We start from the raw sequence: 20,514 nt of genomic DNA, 5'->3' as shown, positions 1-20,514 counted from the left end.
GCTCCTCGGCTTCTCTCTGAGACACTGTGTGTTTATCGCAGCCAACCGACCTCGAGGTATGTCTTATTATTAAAACAAGCAGATAAGGGATCTTCCAAAATTATCCTAGTAAATGTGTCTAATTACATATGAAACGCTCACACTGCCGTCGCCCGGAGCTGTAGCTTTTCATTTTATTTTATTTAATTTTTTCTTCTATTCCTTCACTATCAATATCATCATCCACGAATCTTTCATCTTCGATCAAATTAATGGGGAAATTGTCGTTTTCTCGGTCCGGATAGCTCTTGCTGCTGGAGGCTCCCGTTAAAAACAATGTGAGGACGTGAGGAGCCCTCACCCTTACTACGTCATCGTCTGCGACTTCCGGTAAAGGCGAGGCTTTTTTTTCAGCACCAAAAGTTGCGAACGTTATCGTCGATGTTCTCTACTAAATCCTTTCAGCAAAAATATGGCAATATCGCGAAATGATCAAGTATGACACATAGAATGGACCTGCTATCCCCGTTTAAATAGGAAAATCTCATTTTAGTAGGCCTTTAACTACATTTTTAACAAGCATTTTTTCCTGAGAAAAGTAGCTTGGCTACTTTTGAATCTATGTAGTGAGATAGCTTACATCAAAGCTACAAAGAGAGAAAATACAATGACCTGGATGAATGAGAACATCCATACATACGGAGAAAATCTATGATAATTGGTTGGTGTTCGTAGGAGGAGTCACTATTAGTTAAGTGGCAAGATAAGACGGGTCATCAAAACTAGTAACCAAAGTCATATGTTAAATGACAACAAGAGAGTAGGAGACAGAGGGATGGATGATTCAAGCTAAAGAAAGAAAAGAAACATACTTGAAAATGGCAGCGGAATTATCTCTTGCAGATTTTTCCATTAGTTTTGAAGATGACGTGCGGGAAACCCACAATAATGCGAGTCCTTGGCTATATTTAGACCAGTCTATGAGTTTAGAGATAACAATGACCAAAACCTTAGTTTTTAGTTGTTTATTCTATAAAACCAAAATCATAACTGCTCTCTTCAACTAAGACGTCCAACACAAATTTAGGAACACACGTTTATGTGAGTTGAGTTCATGAAAAGTTGTACTACACATAACCATTACCAACTGTTCCCAAACACACAAGTCATTGTTTTTTTTGGTCGAGCTATACTGGGTTTTTATTAGGGTTTTTTTACTGTAGGTAGAGAAAATGAATAACGTTATAAGGGTGGGCCAAAGAAAAGGCAAACTAAATATAGTAGTAGTAGTTGTAGGGTGTCCCCAGCTAATTGTAACGGGCCGTCATTGAGTACATTTGTACACTCTCTGTTACATTAACATTAATATTAAACATGTGGGAGCATAAATGGAAACGCTGTTACAAATGTAGCTTTGATGTAGCAAGCTACTTTTGTCGTGTAGCTTGTAGTGTATGTAGCTTGCTGCAATTCTCTGGGGATAGCTTTCCCCTGTAGCTTAGCTACATTTAATCGAAAGTAACATGTAGCTTAGCTCGTTAACAATTTCCAAGTAGCTTACCCATCACTGGCCCCTGAATAGGAATACCAGCAACAACAAAGTCATGATGTTAACGCTAAAAATGAATTAGCTAAATACATACATACAGTACCTCTACTTTCAGCCCGTATTTCCTCATCCTTCTTCCTCCGTTTTATAGGCGCAGCGGATAACTTTGATGTCCCACTTTTCATCATAAACGATTATCAATTAAATAAAATTGCTCCACTAGCCTCTTTGACCGTGAAACGGTATGACGTTGTCCTCCACCAGCAATAGCAGCAGTCAGGTTAATGGCGCAGGCGACGGCTAGCAAAACGTCACTTAATAGGTTGGATTTTTTATTTTTATTTTTTTTTAAGAAAACGCTTCAATGAAGTTTACATTGTGCATTATATAAACATTTTTTATTTTTGTATATTTATTATTATTATAATCATTATTTTTGTTTTGCATTTTCCAATTGGGCGCTCCCTCCATAGGTCAGAAAAACAACAATGAATGGGGCCATATGAACAGGTGACAAGTTTGTTGTCATCTGTTTCCTATCGTCTTCAACATCGCCCAAAAAAGGTGCTACATTTACACTATTTTGCTAGATGTCAACAACATGAAAAAATGCCAAAGGTTGGACAATACGATGGCATAACTGTGGAGGGAAATGAGTGTCTCCATGGTGACAGCCAGTAAACACACAAAAAACCTAATTTAGGACCGGTATAGCTCGGTTAGAAGAGTGGCCGTGTCAGCAACTTGAGGGTTGCAGGTTCGATTCCCGCTTTCGCCATCCGAGTCACTGCCGTTGTGTCCTTGGCAAAACACTTTACCCACCTGCTCCCAGTGCCACCCACACTGCTTTAAATATAACTTAGATATTGGGTTTCACTATGTAAAGCGCTTTGAGTTACTAGAGAAAAGCGCTATATAAATATAATTCACTTCACTTCAAATAGGGCACTCTGCAATACTTGTTATTCATTTTACACACTGACTTAGTAGATGACCCACAACACTCCCAATGATAGTACACACAATTTTATAGCTTACCCACTAATAAGTATGAATATTTTCATCGTTGAAGACGCGATAACTTGAAACTTAATGAATTGCACATATACATGTGCTGCCTCCATTTTGGATGTGTTTTGTCTGTGAGTATTTCCACACCCTCAATTGTCACAATAAGACTATCACTACAGGTATATGCAATGTCGTCTACCTAGTTTGTTCTAAAATTCTGACTAAGCTACAGTGGGGGAAAAAAGTATTTAGTCAGCCACCGATTGTGCAAGTTCTCCCACTTAAAATGATGACAGAGGTCTGTAATTTTCATCATAGGTACACTTCAACTGTGAGAGACAGAATGTGAAAAAAATGCAGGAATTCATATTGTAGGAATTTTAAATAATTTATTTGTAAATTAGGGTGGAAAATAACTATTTGGTCAACCATTCAAAGCTCTCACTGATGGAAGGAGGTTTTGACTCAAAATCTCATGATACATGGCCCCATTCATTCTTTCCTTAACACGGATCAATCGTCCTGTCCCCTTAGCAGAAAAATAGCCCCAAAGGATGATGTTTCCACCCCCATGCTTCACAGTAGTTATGGTGTTCTTGGGATGCAACTCAGTATTCCTATTCCTTCAAACACGACGAGTTGAGTTAATACCAAAAAGTTGTATTTTGGTTTCATCTGACCACATGACATTCTCCCAATCTTCTGCTGTATCATCCATGTATCAATTTTGGTATAAACTCAACTCGTCGTGTTTGGAGGAAGAAGAATACTGAGTTGCATCCAAAGAACACCCTGCCTACTGTGAAGCATGGGGGTGAAAACATCATGCTTTGGGACTGATTTTCTGCTAAGGGGACAGGAGGATTGATCCATGTTAAGGAAAGAACGAATGGGGCCATGTATCGTGAGATTTTGAGCCAAAACCTCCCTCCATCCATGAGAGCTTTGAATGGTTGACCAAAAACTTATTTTCCAAAATAATTTACAAATAAATTCTTTAAAATTCTTACAATATGAATTCCTGGATTTTTTTTCACATTCTGTCTCTCACAGTTGAAGTGTACCTATGATGAAAATTACAGACCTATGTCATCATTTTAAGTGGGAGAACTTGCACAATCTGTGGCTGACTAAATACTTTTTTGCCCCACTGTAGCAGCCGCTCAGAGAAAAAGTGGGCAAAATGGTTAAAAATTAAGGGTTCAATAAATATGACTTTCATGCTAATGATGAGTGTATGGAGACTGTAAATATGATTTAGTTCTCTCAAACCCATTGTTTTTGTTTGACACTAGATACTGTATCATTAGATTAGTGCATGTGTTTGTCACTACCTAATTTCTGTCAATATATTATTATAATTTCTTGTTTTACTTAAACGAGAATTAGCCTCTTTAGAACAGATTTAGAGATGGCGCACATTTATCTGCTGTGTCTTCGTGAGTAAGGATCCGAATACATATTCCTTTTACATGAGCAGCAGGTAACATTCTTTTGTTCGGTCTGTGCTGATAGAACAGCAGCTTGGAGAACATACTGTTCCTGCGCTGCAAAGAAAGACTGGTCTACCCCAACAGTCCAATACATTCGATACAGAACAATCCAATATTAACATGGAGAATTATCCATGTTTATATGCATACATATCTTCCTATATTATTAAAAAAGATCACCTTATTCTACTGTTTGGCAGTGAACTTTACAGATGCAATAGTTGAGCTCAACCTTAGACTGCATGTCTTATTAAAATCAATGTTTTGCCACATTTAGAGGCGAAGGTGATGCATTAGATTTGATGGCGTCTCAAGGTCACCATAGGATTATTTCTCACAATCTTAATGTGGATTCTCATTGGCTGTTGTGGATGGGCTTTGTGGCTCCATACATTTGGTCGTGTGTGTGTGTAGGAATGCGTCATCGAATTTGGTACTTTTGTGGGCACCGACCAAATTCCCTTGATAGTATCGTGTATCGATTTCCGTAAAATCAAAACCTGCGTTGCATGTGATGTCACGTCCGGTGGCAGACTCGGCCAACTCAGACACTTGGCGGGCAAACTCAGCCCAGACTGCCTCCATTTAATTTTGCAATTCAGCATGCCAACAAAGCAACTTTGCCAGGTTGAAAAGACTCCAACATAGTCAGGTTTCAGTTTTCAAAATGTGTTAGCTCAATGCTAATTTATATTGGATTCCCTATAGACATTCAACTCATTAGCATTAGCAATTTTACATGGCGATTTCAACACCTCCAAATTAAGATGAATGTTACAATCAGACAACTGCTGTGTAATATTTACAGTAAGATACTTACTATATGGTATAAACACTTTTTAGGGCGCAAAACAATTACAAAACTCATATTCATGACTTCTCCCTGACTAGGCAACATACTGTAGACCAGTGGTTCTCAAATGGGGGTATGCGTACCCCTGGGGGTACTTGAAGGTATGCCAAGGGGTACGTGACATTTTTTTTAAATATTCTAAAAATAGCAACAATTCAAAAATCCTTTATAAATATATTTATTGAATAATACTTCAACAAAATATGAATGTAAGTTCATAAACTGTGAAAACAAATGCAACAATGCAATATTCAGTGTTGACAGCTAGATTTTTTTGTGGACATGTTCCATAAATATTGATGTTAAAGATTTAGTTTTTTGTGAAGAAATGTTTAGAATTAAGTTCATAAAATCCAAATGGATCTCTATTTGATCCCCAAAGAGGGCACTTTAAGTTGATGATTACTTCTATGTGTAGAAATGTTTATATGTAATTGAATCACTTATTTATTTTTCAAGAAGTTTTTAGTTATTTTTATATCTTTTTTTCCCAAATAGTTCAAGAAAGACAACTACAAATGATTAAAATGTTGCACCATTATACAATTTAATAAATATGAAACTGATGACATACTTCTTTATCTCTTTTTTTCAACCAAAAATTATTTGCTCTGATTAGCGGGTACATGTATTAAATAAATGTTCACAGGGGGTACATCACTGTAAAAAGGTTGAAAACCACTGCTGTAGACTATACCGAACAGATCCAAAGGCTACAATATAATACTTGCAAATTAGACTTAATAGTGTAAACAAAAAAAGAATTAACAACTGGAGAGCACGTTTTTATTACCATTGTTAAATCTTATTAAAAAAAATTACATATGTCAAACGATTAAAATATCTAATATCAATTAATCACAGTTTGGACTAGTTAACTCGAAAGTAATCATGATTATTAGTCATTAAAAAAATAGAAGATTAAAATAAAATTTAAAAAATCGGTCTTAGCCTGGAGGGGGTGCAGACTGAGGCCAAGGGAAAAAAACAACTCATAGCCACATGTGTGTAAGAGGGAAACATCAAACATCAAAGAACACAGAGGACATTAAAGACATTAAAGCAGCTGATGCAACCAGACACTTCTACATACAGCTATGAATAAAAAGTAAAATAAACATATACACTGTGGTGGCCTCTGCGGTGTTCCACTGTGGTGGCCTCTGCGGTGTTCCACACCATCGTCCGCTGGGGTGGAGGGAGCATGGCCAGAGACAGAAGCAGACCCAACAAAGCAACCAAGACAGCCGACTCCACTTTACGTTGGTGTCTTACCATATTTTGTATTTTGTAGGAAAACATAATATTGTTTTCCTGCTGTAGGAGCACTTGCATTCAGAGGAGGAGCTATGCCATGTTTAGATACCAGTTTCACACATTAGTAACACACAATATGTTTTGTTAAGATCATGGTTTGATCTTCAAAGATGTTTGGTTGTGTAATCAGTGATATTTCTACCTTAATATCTCTCTGGCTGGATCTTCGCTACGAGGATCAAGGGATGGGGGGCGTCCACAGGCCCGTTGATGGCTGTAGAGGCCGATGCGCGAAGCACAGGCCCTTCTGCATCGCGGGCAGACATAAGTGTTGATGAGGGGTGAAGCCTGGCTGGTCTCTCCTTGGGTTTCCTCTTCATTTCTGCTGCTGCGTCTCTTCTGTTGCACTCCAAGCTGCGGCTTGCTCTGCGCACAACATGGCGTCAGTTGTCACGGTCACTCGCCTCCTGCTGCCATTTCTGGTGTGGGATTTTGGCGAGGAACAGCTGCTTCTTCAGCTGGTCTTTGTACCGCTTTTTTTGGTGCGCCACGGCAGCGTTTGCCCTCCTTCAGCTCACCGGAGCAGACTGCTTTGGGTATCCTCGAGTTTTCCATTCCGTTTGAACCTTCTCTCTTTATTAATAAAATTCAATTATCAGGCTGCTAAACATACAGTCATTGTGGACTATCACTACCAAAACATTTATTTTGGTAGAAATACCATAGATTATACTTGAAAACATTTTTGACAAAGCATGATCGTATTGTAAGACACTTGTTCATTGTTTTGGTAGTTAGACCAGCTGCGATGCGTACCGCTATTATTGTGAAGCCGTAAGTTTGTTATTGGTATGAGAATGAATTGACGATAAAAGTGGCTCTTTTATCCTATTTACCTCTTTACCGTCTATTTTCTGCCGAGCTAATATTCCATCTTACTAAAGCAGTTTGAGTAACAATGTACATTTTATGTTAAAGGGGAAAATTATCACAATTTCTGATGGGTTAAAACCAATAAAAATCAGTTCCCAGTAGCTTTTTTTATTTTTCGAAGTTTTTCTCAAAATTTTACCCATCGCGCAATATCTCGTGTCCCTTGTTCCAGGAGCATTTCCCCAATTCCCACGTTACGATGTGTATGTCTCGTCTCCCCGTACTCTGGTTCCCTACATAGCTGTCACTTGGATCTCAACTTCTTGCCTGGACAGGGACTTTGACGCCGCTCTCCTGCCCTCGACCTCACGCCTGCTCACGTTCACCACACAGAGTTGGATTAGTTTCAACTCCATTCTATAAACCCTGTTTCCATATGAGTTGGGAAATTGTGTTAGATGTAAATATAAACCGAATACAATGATTTGCAAATCATTTTCAACCCATATTCAGTTGAATATGCTACAAAGACAACATATTTGATGTTCAAACTGATGAACATTTTTTTTTTTTAAATAATCATTAACTTTAGAATTTAATGCCAGCAACATGTGACAAAGAAGTTGGGAAAGGTGGCAATAAATACTGATAAAGTTGAAGAATGCTCATCAAACACTTATATGGAACATCCCACAGGTGTGCAGGCTAATTGGGAACAGTTGAGTGCCATGATTGGGTATAAAAGCAGCTTCCATGAAATGCTAAGTAATTCACAAACAAGGATGTGGTGAGGGTCACCACTTTGTAAGCAAATTGTCGAGAACAACATTTTTCAACGAGCTATTGCAAGAAATTTAGGGATTTTATCATCTACGGTCCGTAAAATCATCAAAAAGTTCAGAGAATCTGGAGAAATCACTGCTCTTAAGCGATGATATCAGTGCCCAAGGCATGGGTAACTTAGACATCTGTGAAGGCACCATTAATGCTGAAAGGTCCATACAGGTTTTGAAGCAACATATGTTGTCATCCAAGCAAGCAACATTATCATGGAAGCCCCTGCTTATTTCAGCAAGACAAGTCTTACAACCGTGGACTAGCCGTGAACTTGGACTTGGTGCTAGCCGTGGACTTGGGCTTGGTGCTAGCTTTGGACTTGGACTTAGTGCTAGCCTGGGACTTGGACTTGGTGCTAGCTGTGGACTTGGACTTGGTGCTAGCCGTGGACTTGGACTTGGTGCTAGCCTTGGACTTGCTGCTAGCCTTGGACTTGGTGCTAGCTGTGAACTTGGTGTTAGCCGTAGACTTGGTGCTAGCCGTGGACTTGGACTTGGTGCTGGACTTGGACTTGATGCTGGACTTGGACTTGGTGCTGGTCTTGGACGTGGACTTGGTGGAGGCAGCCCGGCCGGAGGTTGTGGCTTGGCGTGGCGCTAGTGAGCCACCCCACCTGTACCGTTCCCTGCCCCAGCCCCCCCTCAATGAGCGGATACCAGACGCGCTCCTTGCGGTCTGGAACAATCTTTAAGGGTGGGTGGAGGGGGTAGAATTAACCCCTTTAAATATTTCAGAAAGTTTCTCCCCCCGCCCCACCTGAGATTGTGTGGGAGGGCTGGAAGAAAATGTCCGTGTCGGGGGCGGGGCTAGTGTCCTGGGGTTGGAGCTTGGCAATCAAAAGAAGACTGTGGCTGACGAAATCTAAATTTCAAAAGAATGTCCTGATAGTGTTTAGTTTTTGAATTAAAGTCTTTAGGAGGTGGCTGACACAGGGAGACAGAAAGCAAAAAAAAATAAATTCTGGTCAGTGACTTCCCCTGATGACGACAGCGGAGTGGTGTCATTGCGGCGCGCCGGTTCAGTGACATCATCGGAAGTGGGTGGGGTGAAGTCTTTACCAGAGTTCAGTCAGAAAATTGTTTGGCAAAATGAGAAATTTGATTACCAAACAACTGTGGGGATAAGTGGGCTGCTTGAGGTGTCCTGCTGTCCGGAGGAGGAGTTTGGGGGAACGACGCGTTCTGACGGCGAGGCGATGCCTGTCCTGATGGCTTCCGTCTTCGCCAGCGCGTCTCCATCTACTCGAGGTCTGCTTGTAGAAGAACGAATCCTGCCTTCATTCTGTCATTCTGTCACGTGGGGGGGGGTCGCAGCTTGCTGCGCGGTTGTTCTCCCGGGATGCAAGACGGACGGCTCTGGACCAAGGCGTAAGGTGGGAAATTATTTATTTATCATAAATCATAAAAAACACACGACAAACAAAACGGATGCTTGCCGGTCGCACGCGGAAGCTAAGGCTAAAAACTCAACGTAGCATGGCTTGAATCAAACACTTGGCATAACTAGGTACAAGGCGAAAACTAACATAGACAGGTTGCACGAAGCAAACGCAAAAGGAGTCCAAAACTAACAGAAAACACAAAAACATGATCCGGACCACGGATCATGACAGTCCCCATTTTATCCCCATTTATTTGTGCATTTCTGCTTGCTGTTTTCGAGCTTGTAGCTCAACAGTAATTGTCCAGCACTACATTTCAGAGTCAGGAAGCATTCACGTTTAAAAAAGCTATCACCATCAAAGTTACTTATAGAAAAACCCGTTAACTTTGATAGCCCTAATATTTATTTTATTTATGTATTATTAAACAAATTACAATTTATCAACACATCGATTTCCAGGTGCAGGAAATTGCTACAGTATCGATTCAAATGTGAAAGTTACCCATTCCTATTTGTGTGCTTGTCTTTTTGTTTTTTTTTCTTCACATGCTTAGGCTGTGCATGAAACGAGTGTTTGCGAGGATAAGTGTGAATCACACGCCTGCTGCCAATGGGGAAGCTAGCTAGGGATGCCAACTTGTGCGCGTTTGTATGTCTGAGTGAGACTGCCCCTAACAAGCCATTACGATCTTATTGATTCCTCATTAAAAGCCCAGGGCTAAAAAAATGCAGCCTGTTGTTGCCGTCGAGGGAGGCTGTGCGTGTGTCATCCACCCGAGGAGCGGAGACGTGAACTCTGCACGTGTTGCCCATGCACGCGCCCACACAGTTTAAAATACAAAGCACACACCTGGCACACAGCAGCTCTGTCTGTGCACATACCTGTAGGCTCTCTTCACCAGCGCTGCACTTTGCCACTCAAGTCCTCCCTCCTGTGTGATGTGTGCATGTACCCCTCCTTGTTTTTCTCATGCCATCCCCCACCCTCCCCTGCCTCACCCCTTTTTAATTAAAGCATGCAGCGGGTGTGAAATTAACTCTCTCCTACACCAGGCCTGACAGCTCTGAGTGGGAGGAGGGAAAATGAGACGCCTTTGTCTCTGCACGTAATTAGAGAGATGGAGGGAGAAAAGGAGGAGTGCAGCCAATGGCATGAAAGAAGGACAGGGGGCAAACAGGCTGGAAAATGATGGAGAGATGGAAAGAGAGTAGTGGGTATTTAAAGGGCCGCTGTATTTGTCCTCTCTGGTGCCTGGGAATCAGTTTCCACTACTTCTGTGCCTGCCGCCTTCTTTTGTTGCAAGCAAAGACAAACCACAGAACAAGAAAGAGCTGCAGAAAAAAGGAGGAGGTAGCGGGAGTGGCGGTGACTCGCTTGATAGATGGTACAATTTGGAAAAGGAGAGAGGCAGTCTTATGAGTTTAGGAATTGATGAAGACAAAATGGGCCCGGGTAGCGGGGGTAATAACTTGCAGGGCTTTACACCGCTCCTTATGGGTCGTGTCCCGACTCGGCCTGCCTCTGATGGACACTTTCCCCTTTCCCTCGTCTGGCTGCACCTCCCCTGTGCGGCTGAAATGAGAAAGGGGAAGGAGTCTTGTGGTATTTTGTAGGCGCAAAATGTCTCGTCACAGTGGGTGAAATGCACCACCACAGGAATTTTCTTGTACCGTCGGGGAGATTATGTAATTTCACCAAATTGGGTGAAAAATACTTTTTGCAAACCAATAATTGTAATCCGCAAATGTGCTGTTATTGAGTGTTTGTGCTGTCTGGAGCTCGGCAGAGTAACTGTGTAAAACTCTTCCAGATCAGTAGGTGACATCTACACTTGCTGTGTAGATGTCGGGAACGATGATGATTGATTCACATGTAAAAAGGTATCTAATGCTTAAATAAACATAAACAGAATGCTGGACGGCAGCAAAGACTTACAGCGTGTGGAGCAACAGACGGCGTCCACAAAGCACATCTGTACATGACATGACAATGAACACCAAAATAGGAGCGTAAGACATAAACTAAAACACTACAAAGAGGAAAACAGCAAAAAACTCAAAATAAGTCACGGCGTGATGTGACAGTTGGTGACAGTACACCTACTTTGAGACAAGAGCTATAGTGGTATTTTGTAGGTGCAAAATGTCTCGGCACAGTGGGTGAAATGCACCACCAAAGGAGTTTTCTGGTACCGTCCGGTATTTAGAAGCAAAATTAGGCATTCTGTATCGACCCTATAAGGCAGTGTTTTTAAACTACTGTGCCGCGGCACACTAGTGTACTGTGGGATATTGTTTGGTGTGCCGTGGGATATTATTTATCCATCCATCCATCCATTTTCTACCGCTTATTCCCTTTTGGGGTTGCGGGGGGCGCTGGCGCCTATCTCAGCTACAATAGTCCTGGGTTCAAATCCAGGCTCGGGATCTTTCTGTGTGGATATTATTTAATTTCACCTATTTGGGTGAAAAAAAATGTTTGCAAACCCATCCATCCATCCATCCATTTACTACCGCTTATTCCCTTTTGGGGTCGCGGGGGGCGCTGGCGCCTATCTCAGCTACAATCGGGCGGAAGGCGGCGTACACCCTGGACAAGTCGCCACCTCATCGCAGGGCCAACACAGATAGACAGACAACATTCACACTCACATTCACACACTAGGGCCAATTTAGTGTTGCCAATCAACTTATCCCCAGGTGCATGTCTTTGGAAGTGGGAGGAAGCCGGAGTACCCGGAGGGAACCCACGCATTCACGGGGAGGACATGCAAACTCCACACAGAAAGATCCCGAGCCTGGATTTGAACCCAGGACTGCAGGACCTTTGTATTGTGAGGCAGACGCACTAACCCCTCTGCCACCGGAAGCCGCAACTGTGGTGTTATTGAGTGTTTGTGCTGTCTGGAGCTCGGCAGAGTAACCGTGTAATACTCTTCCATATCAGGGCGGTTTAGCTCAGTTGGTAGAGCGGCCATGCCAGCAACTTGAGGGTTCCATGTTCGATCATCGCTTCCACCATCCTAGTCACTGCTGTTGTGTCCTTGGGCAAGACACTTTACCCACCTGCTCCCAGTGCCACCCACACTGGTTTAAATATAACTTAGATATTGGGTTTCACTATGTAAAGCACTTTGAGTCATTAGAGAAAAGCGCTATATAAATATAATACTCTTCACATCAGTAGGTGGCAGCAGGTAGGTAATTGCTGTGTAGATGTCGGGAACGGTGATGATTGATTCACATGTAAAAAGCTATCTCATGCTTAAACCAAAAATAAACAAAAGGTGAGTGCCACTAAGAAAAGGCATTGAAGTTTAGGGATGTCTATGCAAAATGAAGCTAAAACGGAACAGGCAGCAAAGTAAACAAAATCAGAATGCTGGACGACAGCAAAGACTTACAGCGTGTGGAGCAACAGACGGCGTCCACAAAGTACATCTGTGCATGACATGACAATGAACACCAAAATAGGAGCGCAAGACGAAAAATAAAACACTACAAACACACAAAAATATCCAAATAAGTCACGGCGTGATGTGACAGGTGGTGAAAGTACACCTACTTTGAGACAAGAGCTACAGTGATGCATAGTTGGTTATGGTTTGAATTCATAACCAACAATTGATAGAACAACTTTTTACTGTCAATATCGGCTACTGAGTTTCATTTTTAATGTTTTCTGCTGGTGGTGTGCCTCTGAATTTTTTTCAATGAAACAAATGTGCGTTGGCTCTGAAAAGGTTGAAACACACTGCTATAAGGGACACTTTGTCCCGTTTTACTGTGGAAATGAACATCTGTTTGTAAAATGTCAATGGAATTAATGAAAGACCTGCATTTTACAGCAAAACCATTCCCTGCCTTTCAACTCTCTCAGCTCTGAGGGACTAAAACAGCAAAATTAAGGAAAGATATTTGGTGTAAACAATAAAGGACCCATAACATTCAGATGACTGAAATGTCACTAACAAGAGGGACAAGCGGTAGAAAAATGGATGGATGAAAATTCTGTGGGTGCATTGTTTGCACCTGAAAAAGAATCTGGCAGTTATTTTCCATAAACTCAACGACTTTTTGATAACAAACTATACCTGGAGGGCAGTACAGTGGACCAGGGGTTAGTGCATGTGCCTCACAATACAAAGGTCTTGGGTTCAATCCTCGGGCTCAAGCTCTTTCTGTGTGGAGTTGGCATGTTCTCCCCGTGACTGCGTGGGTTCCCTGCGGGTACTCCGGCTTCCTCCCACCTCCAAAGACATGCACCTGGGGATAAGTTGATTGGCAACACCAAATTGGTTTTAATGTGTGAATGTTAGTGTGAATGTTGTCCGTCTATCTGTGTTGGCCCTGTGATAAGGTGGCGACTTGTCCAGGGTGTACATCTCCTTCCGCCCGAATGCAACTGAGATAGGCTCCAGCTCCTCCCCATTTAAACCAATGTGGGTGGCACTGGGAGCAGGTGGGTAGAGTGTGTTGCCAAAGGACACAATGGCAGTATGACAATGACTAGGATGGCAGAAGCGGGGATTGAACCTGGAACCCTCAAGTTGCTGGTACGGCCACTCTACCAACCGAGCTATACCACCTGGAACTGTAATTATACTGGATATGTCACCCCCTCAAGGTATGTAAAACTAATAGTATGATCAATTAGTTGCATGTTTTTGTCACCCTTGACTATGAATACTTCAAAACCGATACAATTACTTTATGAGCAAAACAATGTCCCTATGTTGGGGCAAGAGGGGGTAGAGCACCCTCAAATAAATGTCTTGCCCCCTCAAATAAAACGTTTGAAGTTGAGAAAGTACATTTTAACAGGCCAAACAAAATGCGTGTAAGACAAAATGATCCACAATAGCAGAGAAATCCGCTGAAAGAGGGACACGCCACAACACTCGTCACTCATCTTCCCTCTTTTCTGTCAATCACCTGTCAGGTTTCGCGAGTCCGCCCCCACACAGACGCACACACCAAAGGAAGAGCATGCTAACATGAATGTGCAGTAAGTGAGAGTGTCTCCGTGGTCATGCCCCGTACACACAAAATCCTCATTTGAATAATGCGGTCTGCACCACTTTACAATTGTACACGCAGTCTTAGTAAATCACACACAACACGCCCTCTGATAGTACACACTATTTTATAGATTGCTCACACTGATTAGCGCGTGGTATTTGGATCCTAGTAAATCAGGCCCATTCTGTAGTTAGCAGTCAATTTCAATGAAGAAGGCAATGTTACGACTGCATTAGAATAGAATAGAAAAAAAAGTACTTTATTGATCCCTGGGGGAAATTCAGCACCACAGTTCGCTCACAATAAACAATAATAATAATAAATAATATATGACATATTATATATATAATATATAATATATGCCATCCATCCATGTTCTACCGCTTATTCCCTTTTGGGGTCGCGGGGGGTACTGGCACCTATCTCAGCTTCAATCGGGCGGAAGGCGGTGTACACCCTGAACAAGTCGCCACCTCATTGCAGGGCCAACATATATATAATATATGAATAATATAAATATATTCTACATATATTCTACATTTAAGTGCAGTCAGGAAGGAACATATGCATTATAAAGTCTGATTGCGGTCCGTATGAAGGACCTCCTGTGTCGTTCCGGGTTGCATTTTGGGAGTCTGAGCCTTCCACTGAACGTGCTCATTCTCTCCGCAAGGTCCGAGTGTAGTGATTGGGAGGTGTTGTCCATAATGGCTAGGAGTTTTACTAGACTTCTCTTAGCACATGCAAATAGTGCTGGAGCATGATGGAGCAGCGTGTACACATGATGCCCCGGTATAGCTCAGTTGGTAGAGTGGCCGTGCCAGCAATTTGAGGGTTGCAGGTTCGATCCCCGCTTCTGCCATCCTAAATACTGCCGTTGTGTCCTTGGGCAAGACACTTTACCCTCCTGCTCCTAGTGCTACCCACACTGGTTTAAAGGTAACTTAGATATTGGGTTTCACTATGTAAAGCGCTTTGAGTCACTAGACAAAAAGCGCTATATAAATATAATTCACTTCACTTTACTCATATATGACTGGCCACTCATATATGACTGCCGAGAACCGGCCCTGGGCCCTACTCTTCTATAGGCACCGTAGCCTGTGTTTCCTTATGCTCTTTCGGCACTTTTTCAAGCAACCTGAGAAAAACAGCAGTAGAAGAGGAGGCAAAATAGAAGACCTTTTTTTATTCTCTCATTTTTATGCGCCGGCTCTGTTTTTCTTTCTCCACATATTCTACTCAGTCTTTCCCCCCCTCGAGGGTGCTCCTGATTTTCGACATCTCATTTGGCTATAGTCTTTTATTTTTTTTTTTTCCCATCCGATGATATCTACAAATTACAATCCTTTCATTTGGTCGGTCCCATTTTCCGAAAGTCAATTTGATTGGAGAGTTCCATACTGTCCTCCTATTCCCATTATTTGTAAATGTATGCAGACTGATTCCATCTTTAGTTGCAGTGTACAAGAATATATCTGGCAACCATATTTGCTAATTATTTCAAGTTCTGCAGGAAAATATCATGATTCAGGAGGAAGATGCTACCTAAACACATGCAACGCAATACTAAATTAATCTACTCAGTGGCCTAGTGGTTAGAGTGTCCGCCCTGAGATCGGTAGGTCGTTAGTTCAAATCCTGGCCGAGTCATACCAAAGATCCATTACCTCCCTGCTTGGCACTCAGCATCAAGGGTTTGAATTGGGGGTTAAATCACCAAAAATGATTCCCAGGCGCGCCCACCGCTGCTGCTCACTGCTCTCCTCACCTCCCAGGGGGTGATCAAGGGTGATGGGTCAAATGCAGAGAATAATTTCGCCACATCTAGTGTGTGTGTGACAATCATCTGTACTTTAACTTTAAATCGCCTTCAGTCTTCTGTAGTTGACATCAGCCACCTGATGCAGGCCTGCCCACCATTTGGAGTTAAAAAATGTGGGTTTTCCAAAATGTGCTGAAACTCATTAGAAAACAAGCCTAAAATCACTACTGTGTCTATTTTGAGTATAATTTTACCTGTAGACATATTTTTTTAGGCCCAGAACTATGACATAAATTGTCAGAATAAGGGGGCTCTTTAACCTAAATCATTATCTGATTTTCTCACTGTGGGCACACATAATGGGAAAAAGTCAAAAGTAATGGTCACATAATAATTATATAATAATGTAACATATATAAAATTGATTACAGTATATGTGTATCACACCAATTACTACAGTATTACAACAACAACATAAAATCACATTAAAAAACCTTTTAAGGCCCAAGCTGATTTTTTTTTACTCTTTGCTATTTGGGCTTATTAGATTCTAATTAGAATAAAAATTAATAATCATCTTGTGATTTGATATACTTAGTCCATAAGTACACACATGTGTACTTCATGTTTAGTGACATGCTAATTCTTATTTTTACACTTTTTTCCCAAATTCCATTGTATATTATACTCTTCTGACACCACCAGATGACAGTAAAAGTGTTAACATAAACGGCCATTTGACCCCAATTCAGTAGTGTACACAATTTTGGAAATACGAGTTAAAAAGTTCTGTCCACGCATGTGGCCACTAAGCCTTTTGAGGTAATGCAAAATTGGTGGTTATATGTCTGTTTCCATTTTACGAGCTTAACTGTATGGAGTGATGACTGTGGTTCAATCAAGTGTGATATCAACATAAAATAAAAAATAGAAAGACTGTAATTTTTAACACATTACCTGGGGGCAGAATGCTATATATACATCCAGTTTTAGTATGTGTTTTATTCCATTAGCTGACAAGCTGGATAAAAACATCTGTATAACTTTCAGCAAAACATATTGAGGCTTTTCAGAAAAAATAGATAATATCTGTCCATTACGTGACACCCTCTATGTCAGTTACTTCTCTTTGTTTTCAATGTCTATATTCTATTTTCTGCTGGATTTACTCTCTATTCTATGCTGGGGCTGCCACATATACTGTAATATTGTACATGGTAATTGGTATATATAGTATATATGTTAGAGACATAATATATCTGTATATATAATATACTTTACACATATTAAGTATATATTGTATATATTCTCAGATATGTTTTATTTTATAATGGTATATCTAGTCTATTTATACTTGCATTGTCATTTCCATCCTTACACTCTCCATCATTGTAACTGACCTACTGTGTGGAACAATTTCCCTTGTGGATCAAAAAAGTTTGTCTAGGTCTAAGTCTAAAATTTAGTTTGACAATGCAAAGTAAATAAGTTACTTAAACCATCCAAAACGTGAAAGGAGGCCGTCGGAATGTCAAACAGAGGTCAACTGGATGTTTGCCATTGATCACTGTGTCATCTGTTCAAGTGTACACGGAGTACTTTTTGTCACGTTTACAACATTTCACTAGCTGTCAACATCCTGCAATGCTTGCAAATTGCCTCCTGCTCATGATGTCATTAAAAAAAATAAATAAATAAATAAGCTCCACCTACTTTACTACATTTCGTGCACACCAAAACCCAGGCAGTCTCAGTAGGACCAGACAGCCCGCCTCAACCCATGGCTCCAGCTATCGATTGGTTCTTACGGTAATGGGCATCCGTCTCCCTATTGTCTAATTGGCTAAGTGATGGGATTGATCCTCAAATTGTTGGCTGGGTTCATTTGCTGCGGCTGATACCGAGGCCAGCAAGCGGACTGCATTGCATGTTTGGAGCTGCTGGGAGCTGTGCAAGTCATTCCGTGTAATGGCTTCGTATAGGATCAAGTGGAAGCCACGGTGGGTGGGGCTGGATGCATTAGTGCTGGAGGATGCAATGTGAATGTTGATTACCGTTCATCATGGCCATTGTTATGTGAAAATCACTGTGCACTTTTCTATGATCCTATGTATAATGTAAAAATAAAAAATGTATTTTATGTACCATGGTTTGCCATGTGTTTGATCCCCGATCGACTAGTTTTGAATTAAATATAATAAGAATACCATACAATAGTATTTCAAAATATGGAAAAATTCCCAGGAAATTGGGAAAAAATAGGAGGTTTTCAGGGGGGGGTAAATAGAAGATTAAAATAAGATAAAATAAAATAAAATCGGTCTAAGCCTGGGTCCTGGAGAGGGGGTCCAGACTGAGGCCAAGGGAAAAAACAACAACAACAACTCATAGCCATAGTACACATCCCTCTCACATGTGTGTAAGAGGGAAACATCAAAGAACACAAAGGACATTAAAGTAGCGGAGCTGATACAACCAGACACTTCTACATAAAGCTATGAATAAAAAGTAAAAGAAACATATACACTGTGGTGGCCTCTGCGGTGTTCCACGCCATCGTTTGCTGGGGTGGAGGGAGCATGGCCAGAGACAGGAGCAGACCCAACAAAGCAACCATGAAAGCCGACTCCACTCTCGGCCGCCAACCAACTCTCGGCCAGTGTCCAGTCCGCATGGATGAGCGAGGATACGTCCAAGGAGACTGAGGTGTCCGACACCTGCTCACCCAGCCAAGACACCGCGAAGCCTCTCCGTCCCGGCGCTCAGTTTTAGCTCCACGGCGCTGTCCCCTCATCCGCATCTCCTCCAGTCCCTCCAAACCGACTCCGGTGTGGCAGACACCCAGCAGCTGGTCTCCATGGCCAAAAGGCTCCCGGGAGGCAGATCCAGAAGTCCACAAAAAAGCACCGCAGAGGTCACAAAAGTGCCACCCCTTGTCACACAGTCTCAAAGGGTCCCGGACCAAAAGGCAAAAAAATATAATAACACATGCAAACAAGGGGGAAACACAAAAGGATCACACAAGAGCACAGAGCTCCTGCCAACAGCAGCCACTACAGCAGCGCCATCTTGGAAAAAAGGGTAGGATGGTGTTCCTGGGATTAGAGGCCTCACCTTTTCTCCTCCAAACATATTGCTACGTATGTTGGCCAAACAGCTCAATGTTTGTTTCATCGGACCACTGAACTTTCTTCCAGGTGTTATATTTGTCCATGTGATGTCAGATAAAACAAAAATTGAGCTGTTTGGCCACATTACCCAGCATTATTGGAAACTCAAGACAGACATGACATTATGTTCTTTACAAGTGTATGTAAACTTTTGACCAAGACTCTGTGTGTGGTGTGTGTATATATATATATATATATATATATATATATATATATATATATATATATATATATATATATATACATATATATACCTGTGAGTCCTAACCCTATACCTGTAGGGTTGCTGTTGTTGTGATTCGATATCCGGATCATTCCATATTTATGTTTTGCCATTATTGTATCACATTCTGTTGTTTGGACTTCCTCATTTCCTGTTTATTTTGTCACCATGGTAGTTTATTAGTTCACCAGCCCCTTGCTTTCTACGCCCACCTGTTTCTTGTCATCATCTCCCTTATTTAAGCTCGCCCCTTTTCGTCATTCATTGTCGGACTGTAGTTTGCTTTCACGCAACTGCTGATGACTTGTTTTTTCGCGCTCTTTCTCGCTAGCTTCCACGCTAAGCTTTATTTTATTCCTAGCTTTCATGCTAGTTGTTTTGTTTTTCCCTTTTTGTGCCTTCGTGGCAAGTATTGTGTTTCTGTTCTAATTCCTAGCCTCCAGGCTAATGCCATTTGTTTGCCTTTCTCTTTAGCTCCAGTGTTTTGTTTCTAGCCTATTTTATTACTTTAATAAATCCTTTATTTCTTACCTTTTGCTGTGTTCTTGCGAGACGCATCCTCGGAGGAACAAATCCGGGATCGTTATGCCACACAGTCTTCACAGCTGTGGTAATTGTGAACTCAGGATGCAGGAGACAGGTGAGGATGTGCATGTAAGAGTTTTTTAGTACCTACAAGTAGCATAAGGGAGTGCATCAAGGAATACAAATTACAAGCACAAGCAAAAGGTAACAATAACTGAGCAGTTTACATGCAGCACAAACAGTGAGTAACATACGTCAGTTCGTAACGCTTGACATTCATCCAGCCCTGAAAGCAGCTGCCAACTAAAGAAGCCTGATGTTTAACCACAAACAGGCGTGTCGGGTTGCCAATCAGGGACAGGTGGGGCGCTCAGGCAGCCAATCAGGAAGTGGAACAGAAAGTAAGAGGACTGGAAAAAAACAACAGTATACTTGACAAAACTATGGAAACCCAGAAATACTTACTTGACTGGTTTTATTTTCACTGGAAGATACTCTCATTTCTTAAGTTTCCAGGTAGAGTGTCCACATGTTGGCTCTATTTGAATCTTAAAGCAAATTTAGCCAATATACA

The 20,514-nt window shown here is 41.5% G+C and overlaps 1 long non-coding RNA gene across 1 annotated transcript; it reads right to left on the bottom strand.

Moving 5' to 3' along the window:
* Window positions 1–10,264: 10,264 nt before the first annotated feature.
* On the bottom strand, window positions 10,265–20,245 carry LOC133548793 (uncharacterized). Its single transcript, XR_009805971.1, has 3 exons — window positions 20,195–20,245; window positions 19,947–20,087; window positions 10,265–10,808 (listed from the first exon to the last, which is right to left on the bottom strand). It is a non-coding gene; the product is annotated as an uncharacterized LOC133548793 (long non-coding RNA).
* Window positions 20,246–20,514: the final 269 nt, after the last annotated feature.

This window comes from Nerophis ophidion, linkage group LG03 (genome assembly GCF_033978795.1).
Source record: "Nerophis ophidion isolate RoL-2023_Sa linkage group LG03, RoL_Noph_v1.0, whole genome shotgun sequence".
Lineage (NCBI taxonomy): Eukaryota > Metazoa > Chordata > Actinopteri > Syngnathiformes > Syngnathidae > Nerophis > Nerophis ophidion.
Note: the sequence above shows the minus strand (reverse complement) of the source record. Positions and strands in the feature narration are given on the sequence as shown.